General features: G+C 36.3%; 1 pseudogene; it reads left to right on the forward strand.

Annotated features, from left to right (window-relative positions):
* The first annotated feature begins 7,168 nt into the window (after nucleotides 1-7,168).
* Nucleotides 7,169-7,287, forward strand: LOC111733917 (annotated as a pseudogene).
* Nucleotides 7,288-8,224: the final 937 nt, after the last annotated feature.

Below are 8,224 nucleotides of genomic sequence, written 5' to 3' on the forward strand. Positions count from 1 at the left end.
TCTCTTCCTCAGTGGCAAGGGATTATCTGTGTGTTCAAGTGTGAAATCTTATTGGTCAGTGAGAATCCAATTCAATCTAAGTGATTAAACTCTTTTGGCGTAGGTAATTATGTCAATTTTGTCACAATCATATGAACAGTAGTATTGACATTTTCATTTTCTACTCATCTTTATGATGTAATAAAGGTGTATGAAAGCAAAATATTTAGCTAATTGCATCAAAAGGTATTGCTATATAGAACATAGAAAATAGTCCCAGCTCCTTGAGTGTAATTTTATTCAGCCAAAGAATTCTCTATTTCTTCCTCTTATCAGGCACTATTCAGTAAAAATATAATCTGAACCACACATGCAAATCAGATATGTAAATTAAAAATTTCGATTAGCCACATTAAACAAGTAAAAACAAACAGTTGAAATTAATTTAAAAATACGTTTTATTTGCCGCAGTGCCTTGGAAACATTTCAAGCACTCAGGAGCCACATCTGGTTGGTGGCTACAGTATTCGGTGGCAAAAATCTAATCAGTTAACCTAGGAGTTTTCCATCGTTTGTCCCTATTCACTGAAAATGTCCTCCCCAGCTTACAGTATCCCCATCCGTCACTAGTCTGATCACGGTCCTAGAGGACTTCACTGTCCACACCCTTTGGTCTATCTCTTCATCCTCAATAAGCTATTGTTCTTCCCCTCCATCTTAGTCCCCTAGTCTGGTGGCTTCGCCTTGATCTTACCAGCCATGATGTCTCAAACTCTGATATAAATTATGTCAGTTCATTCTCTGACTTTAATATCTTTCCCTTCCAGCTTTCTCATTCATCCATTTTCACTATAACTGCCTTTTGTCTTCATTGGAGCATCTAGTGAAATTTCGCCTCAATTTTCAGTCCCCTGGGTAACCTGTATCCAACTTAAATTCTATGCAAGTTTATAGGGCATCAGTTCAACCACTTTCTCACTAGGATCCTCATACCCCTTTCCACAGCTTCATAATTTTCCTCAATTATCCTTTCCCCCAGCTTTACTGAGTTATAATTAGATAGATGATAGATAGATAGATAGATAGATGATGGATAGATGATGGATAGATAGATATAGATACAGATATATATTAACTGGTTGTTTTGATACGTGATACACTGTGAAATGATTATTGCAATCAGCTAATTTACAAATCATAACCTCACATGGTTAACATTTTCCTTTTTTTCTTTTCTTTTTTTTGTGTGTGGGAACAATCTACCCTCTTAGAAAATTTCCACTATACAATAATATTGTTAACTGCAGTCACCGTGCTGTACATTAGATCCCAGAACTCATTCATCTTGCAGAACTGAAGCTTTGTACCCTCTGACCAATAGCTCCCCATTTCCCCATTTCCTCAATCATCTTTTAAACTTTGTATTAAACTGTGTTCAGTTCCTTAAATGCACCAGTCTTTCTCTGGCCTCATAGCCTTTGCACACAAATTTTTCTCTACCTAAAGCATTCTTTTCCTAATTCACCTGGTTATGGTTAAACATCACTGTGAGAAAATGCTCTACCTGGAACACCCCAACTTTTCTCCAGATTGGGCCAGTTTCTGCTATTTTCTGCCAGGAACGCTTTTTACATCTCTTATCATGGCACTGTCACAATGTATTTATTATAGCTGCTTTTAAAATTGATGTATTCTCTGCTAGCTGGTTGGCTCTATGAAGGCAAGTGCTGTGTCTTTAATATTATCTACCATGGCCATGTGATTTTCCTTCATAGCTCTTTCCACTATTATTATAAATTTATCTGAGGTTGCTCATTTGGAGTATGGTTCGTCTAGTAGATTTTACATTCCATATGTACAAGAACCAGGTTGATCTGTTCACTGCCGCATCCCCAGTGTATAGGATGGCACCTAATGCATAGTAGATGCCCCATGCATATCTTTTAAAGGGATAGAGGGAGGGAGAAAGGGAGAGAGGAAGGAAAGGAAGGATGGACAGATAGACGGACAATATAGAAACCAAACTGCATTTGTTGGTTTGCAGATATACCATCATGTGATAGATTGAAATACTTGTTTGCTAGTTACTATAGGGAAGCTAGATAAGGGTCTGAATGTATACTGGTTGAAAGGTCAGTTTATGTGCAGTTTAAAGATATGAAAGCTGACAACTAACAGTGGCATTCATTTTTTTTCTTTCAATGTTCATCTTATGACTAACACTGCTAGGCTCTTTTCATCCATTATTTCAGTCTCTGCAACAACCTAAAAAATCATTATCAACTACTGCTTTTTGTAGCTGAGGATACTTAGAGAACTATAGATGTCCATACTGTCCCCATTTCATAGATCGGAGAGGTTAAGTACCTTCACAAGTTCACACAATTAGCAAGGGCTAGAGACGAGACTGGAGATTGGGTCAATCTGCCTTCAAAGCCAAGATGCTCACAGTACAGCCCTTACGTACTGGTCTGCAGTGATCCTGTTACGACTTCTTTGATCACATATCAGTCTCTCTGGACCAGAAAGGAGAAAAGGTACTTTGTGATATAAATGTCTCTCTGTGCTTCTCTCTGGGCTAAAAGTCTAGCCAAGTGAGCTCCCCTCTCGTGGAACATGAAGCCATGTGTTCCTGATGCCGACCCATTAAATACTCCTTGATTCTTGCATTGTTCCTACTTAACCTTCTTAAACTTGGAAAGTGTGATTTATTAGATCAGATGGACGAGGGACACTTTCTTACCCTCTCAAATACTTAGTTTTTTTTCACATGTTAAATGGGTAAAAATTAGCAGTGAATATTCCAGGAATTTTTGCTGAGTATTAAATGGAACAATATGTTTAATGTCCACAGCAAAAGTGCCTGACACTTAACAAATATTACACATACATATTTTAAGGCCCACCAAACCACTTTGACGTGGCTTCATGCAACTAATGAGAAGACAGGACTGGAGCTGCTGCATGGTAGTATCCTTTCTTGCTAGAGTTCTAATTGATTCGAGGAGATACACCGGACCTCCGTATTGTTCTTGATAAAGTATGAGCCATAGAACCAAAGGGAAAAGATTTTAGCATTCCTTTTTTTAAGAGTTGAAATATAGATTCCTGGCTCGCAGAAGATAATCACATTTACAATCCTTATATTTTGCTATACAACTCAAAATCGATATCAACAATTTTCTTACAGCAGTGTTCTTTTTGAATTTTTTCCCCTCATCTGGCTATATATACATTGACACTGTGCATAGAACCTGAGGATTAGATGAGGTAAGAGAGAAGTTGAGATGGACAATATTTATGATCCTGTGGCTTCCAAGGACAGTGATTTCTCTATTTTGAGGTCAAGCCTCTCTTCTGGCTGTTCCGTAGCTTACAAAGGAAAGCCTCAGTGTGGAGCTTCTCGCTCCTGGATCCAGTTCCTGCTCTGATCCTGATTTGATCTCCCCTGCAGTGATGCGAAGGACTGTAGTACTTAAAGGTAAAAATTACTTAAACTCAAGAGTAGTTAGGAATGTATTAGTGTTTGAATCACCAGTAAGTATACTGTATTGTAGGATTCATTGTATTGTTAGAAACAGAAAATTTATAACATGGGAAGTGTTGGTTCAAGTCATATACTTAATCACTGATGATTTATTGATATTTTAAGTAAAATTAAAATATAAGAAAAACAGCGGATTTTGAACTTCTATAAAACTGGTTCAGAAAAAATCTAAATAAGAATTTTGTTTAAAAAGAAGAGAGGAAAGATATATGTCATTTAAAAAAAAACAATAAAATGTACTTCCAAATTTTGGAAAGATGAATAAAATATAAGAAAACACATTCTTTATCTCTCATCACTCGTGGTGAACTTCTGTCTCCCTGAAACTGCCATCTGATCTTTCTAAACTTGCTATAATAGCACTTACCATAGTCAGCTCTATATCAGAATTATTTAGGTTTGCATCTGGCATGTCCTTGAGTAGAAAATGTCATAAAAGCGTTATTTCTTATATATAACTACCAGATACTGTAGCCGCACACTCACGCAAGACCCTAGGAGACAAGGCAGTTTAAAATAAATAAGGAAAGAAGAAAAAAATATATGCTTTAAAGGCGATTGGTACACTACTAAATTACAGCATTAACAAAGTAAAAGACATAAATATTCTGAACATGTATCACTGATATAAAGTGAGGCCAAATTTTGTGACTCATCATCTCCTCAGTTTTGTGTTTATAGGCTTAACATTAAGCCTTCCCCGAAAAGCCTGACATCTCCCAAGGAAGTATAACTCATTTATGAGTCGTTGTAAGCATATAAAATTTAGAGTACCCAAAATTCTAGAATGAATTCCACTTCGATCAGCATGATGGAGTAAACATTTTGAAGTGTTCTCCCATTAAAATAAAAATAGATTACGGACAAATTATAACATGCTCACTTTTAAACCACCACCATGTTTCATGAAAGCAAAGAAAGCCAGTAAGCGTTCAAAAAGGAGATTCCTAAAAAAATCAGGAACTGAAACTTCTAAAGGTGGGTAAGAAAATATCAAAGTTAGGGTCGCTCTGTGAGCAAGAGTCTGCTGTGGTTGTAGACCTGATCAAAGTGAGACTTCTGTGTTAATTCTGCACCACTGAGGAAAGCTAGAGCGTCATAGGTTTCTAAGTACTCCTCGTCTTCTGGCAGAAGGAGACACCAGTTCTCTTTGGAAGAATGCAATTTAGTGTATATCTTCAGTATTCTGAACAGTTAAGTTCAGTAGCAATAAAGCATCACCAAAAACATGAGGAAGCAAGTGATCGTGAATGAGAATTAAACAGCTTTAGACTGTGTGTGTGTGTGTGTGTGTGTGTGTGTGTGTGTGTGTGTGTGTGTGTGTAGTAAAGTCACTATTTAGGAAGTGTTTAAAGAAAGAGAAGATGAAGACAATAAAACTGTCAACCACTGAGAGTATACAGAATGACCAGCAAATTTGAAAAAGAACCAAAGAATTCTTAGCAATAAAGAATTCTAACAGTTCACTCTACTCATTTATGGCAATGATATGTGAAGCTGAGGAGGCAGTAATTAGATGCCTCGTTTGAAGAGATTTCTGGATCAGATCTATGTAAGCAATCCAGGACAAATTTCCAGTCCATGAGCACACCAGCTAGAGCTGCTGTCCACCCACACCTTTCTGAAGAAGGGGAATGGACCTAGGATCCTTTTCTCATTTATTTTTATAACTTATTATCTGATCTTTTCTGACTCAACCTCTCCCTGTTTCTTTTTTTTTTTTAAAGATCATGGGTAAAGCAATAGAACATATATGACAACAAATGAAATAAAAAACAAAAAGTAAAACTAAAAAAATTAAATGCAAAAAAAAGCAATAGAACATATATGACAATAAATAAAATACATTAAAGTACAGTGTATTTTTATATACAGAGTAATCGTTTTTAAAATTTGGCAACATATATTACAGAATTGTCTGATTTCATGATCAGCAAATAAAATACATTCAAGGTCATACTTTTATAATTTCTCTTATGAATTTGGCTTTGTAATTTAACCCGGTGAAATTATGGATTTCTCTTATGAATTTGCAAAATACTACCTGGGCTCATATTTTTTTAACATAACAGCCATAGCACATCCAAAGATTTCCTTAACTGCTGAAGTGCGAAGGGAAATAACTTCCTTTGTATTTCCTCCAAATCCTAACATTTCCAGTTGTTTTCTTTTCCCTAGAAAAAGTAGATACTGATGACTGACAGTAAGACTTAATTATTATGTTACAGTGATTAGTTTATGTCTGATGAGATTTAACAATGCCCAGTGAGAGAATGTGAACCTAATTTACAGAAAGATTGAGAGATTTTGTAGACTATAGAGGAAAATTGGGATTAATATGGTTCACACTTAGAAATCAAAATTTGATCACGGTTCTCAGTAGTTCATTGTCTTTTAGTTACCCTGTATACCTGAACCAAGTAAGAATTGAGACCAGTGGATTTCAATCATATGCTACGTCAGCTAAGGATATTCAGTATAGGATATTTAATTCAGGCTGTAAGAGCCTGGCCTTCTGCCACTCTCATCCTAACATTTAGTAAAGCTCCAAGTTTTGCATACCCTCTTCTATAGTGACTTTACACCCAACTCTGCCTTTCCATTTCATGGTTACCACCTTGGCACACATCCTTGTCGTCTCACATTGTATCTCGTGAATCACCTCCTTGACTGCAGACTCTCTACTCCTAACATAGCCTTTACATTGCTGACAGGTTAATCTTCCTGGAAAACAACTTTTCATCTATTGTTCCTTTGCATCTGAGACCAAAAGTGTTGTTTCTTACTCTTTTCCTTGCTTTACTACTGTTGAAAACAATGGTCACCTTCCACATTTTGTTATCCTTTGTCAACTTTTGGTGTCTTCTATACACTCTAGTTTTCCAAATTCAGTCTTAGAATTTTCTGCTTCTTTCTTAGGTATTTATCAGTCTCACCCTGTCTATAGATAGACACTTTGGCCAAAAGCCATGCAGTTTTCTTCTTCCTGGAAGTTGTAATGTGACACCACCCACATTAAGGGTTTAGTTTTTCATTTTTGATATCTTAAGAGTTATCTCCACTTCGCCGGAGAGTCTGCACTAGTGTTCCCTAAGCAGAACTTCATACCTGTTTTATAGTTCTTTTGGTGCATGATTTTCTCTATTTTTTCCTTTCTGGCTTATATCCATCCATAGGATCAGAAAACAGATGACATTGGCCTTCATAACTGTCTGTCCTCTGGAGATATTTTTCTTCCTCACTTTTTCCTAGATCCATTTTCTTTTGTTTTATAAACATTTCTTGTTCAGTACTTTATTTGAGGATGGGTATTCCCCTAGAATGTTTTCTTTCTGCTGCGATGTCCAGTTTGCTTTGCTGCATCCATAGTCACGTGGAGAGAAACATGTGCAGAGCATAGAGTGCCCATAATTAGAGTGTTCAGCCTCCATGCAACATGTATATAGATTTCTGTTTCTTTCTGTACTTACTACTTCCTGAAAGCACCACATTAAGATACATTTATCCTTTCATGTGAACTAAATTTCCAGCCTGCTCATCGGCGCTATCAGTTGACACAGTGTCAGCCATTTTTCTAATATATGCTACTCATATTTACAATGGGAAAGTATTGATGTGAGAATACACTATGTTAAAAGTCAGGTCTACAGCCATGTGACACTGAACGCACCCAATCTCATCTTATCTCTGAAGCTAAGCAGGGTTGGGCCTGGTTAGTACTTGGATGGGAGACCACTTAAGAATACCAGGCGCCGTAGGCGATAAAAAAAAAAAAAAGTCAGACTATTCAGTTAATAAAATAAAGGTATGTCTTCCAGCGCTATACTAGTCTTGCACCTAATAGGCACTCAAATGTTTTTGAATGAAAGAAATATGTACTTATAGGTTTTAATATTTTGAAAAAAGAGTGTCAAAGTTGCTTTCATAGGTAATATTCAGTATTATCCTAATACATAAGGGTCGTTCTCGGAGATAATGAGCTCTCCATCCTTAAGTTGTCCAAACTGAAATTTGTTTGATGATCTAAGGGACTTTAGAATATCCAAGGGTGATCACCCTAAACCAGAGGTCAGTAAGCTATTAAGCACAGATCAAATCTTGCCTGCTACTTGCCATTATAAATAAAATTCTGTTGGAACATGGCCAAATTTAATTGTTTAGGTATTGTCTATGGTTGCTTTCATGTTACAATGGTACATGTGAGTAGTGGTGACAGAGAAAGCCTAAAATATCTGAGTAAGTAAGCCCTTTAACATGTAACCTACATCGGCCATAGAAAACGTATGTCCCCTAGAGTGCTTTGGTCTAATATATTGCAAGAAAGTATGATAATCTCTTGTAACTTTATTCACAGTTGTTTCTTTGTGTATGTATATATGCATTTCTTGGAATAAGGCCCATAGTTATTATCAAATTTTCCATGCAATATCTATGTGACCAAAAAAAAAAAACACTGCTCTATATGCTTCTTTTTGTGATTACATCAAGAATTCATATTAAAATTTTGACAAAGCCTGTGATGAATTTTTTCCCCTATATTTGGTACCTCTAACTTTTGCTGTGTTTAGCCTAAATGCTTCAATTATGCCAGGCTATTAAACTGGCATGTAAAAATCTAAATGAGCATAGCATCGTCAGACTCTAAAGATGACATCTACATTGTTGTTACCTTTTCTTCTCAAGCAAGAATATGTGTAA

The sequence above is a fragment of the Pteropus vampyrus genome, unplaced genomic scaffold (assembly GCF_000151845.1).
Source record: "Pteropus vampyrus isolate Shadow unplaced genomic scaffold, Pvam_2.0 Scaffold686, whole genome shotgun sequence".
In the NCBI taxonomy this organism is placed as follows: domain Eukaryota; kingdom Metazoa; phylum Chordata; class Mammalia; order Chiroptera; family Pteropodidae; genus Pteropus; species Pteropus vampyrus.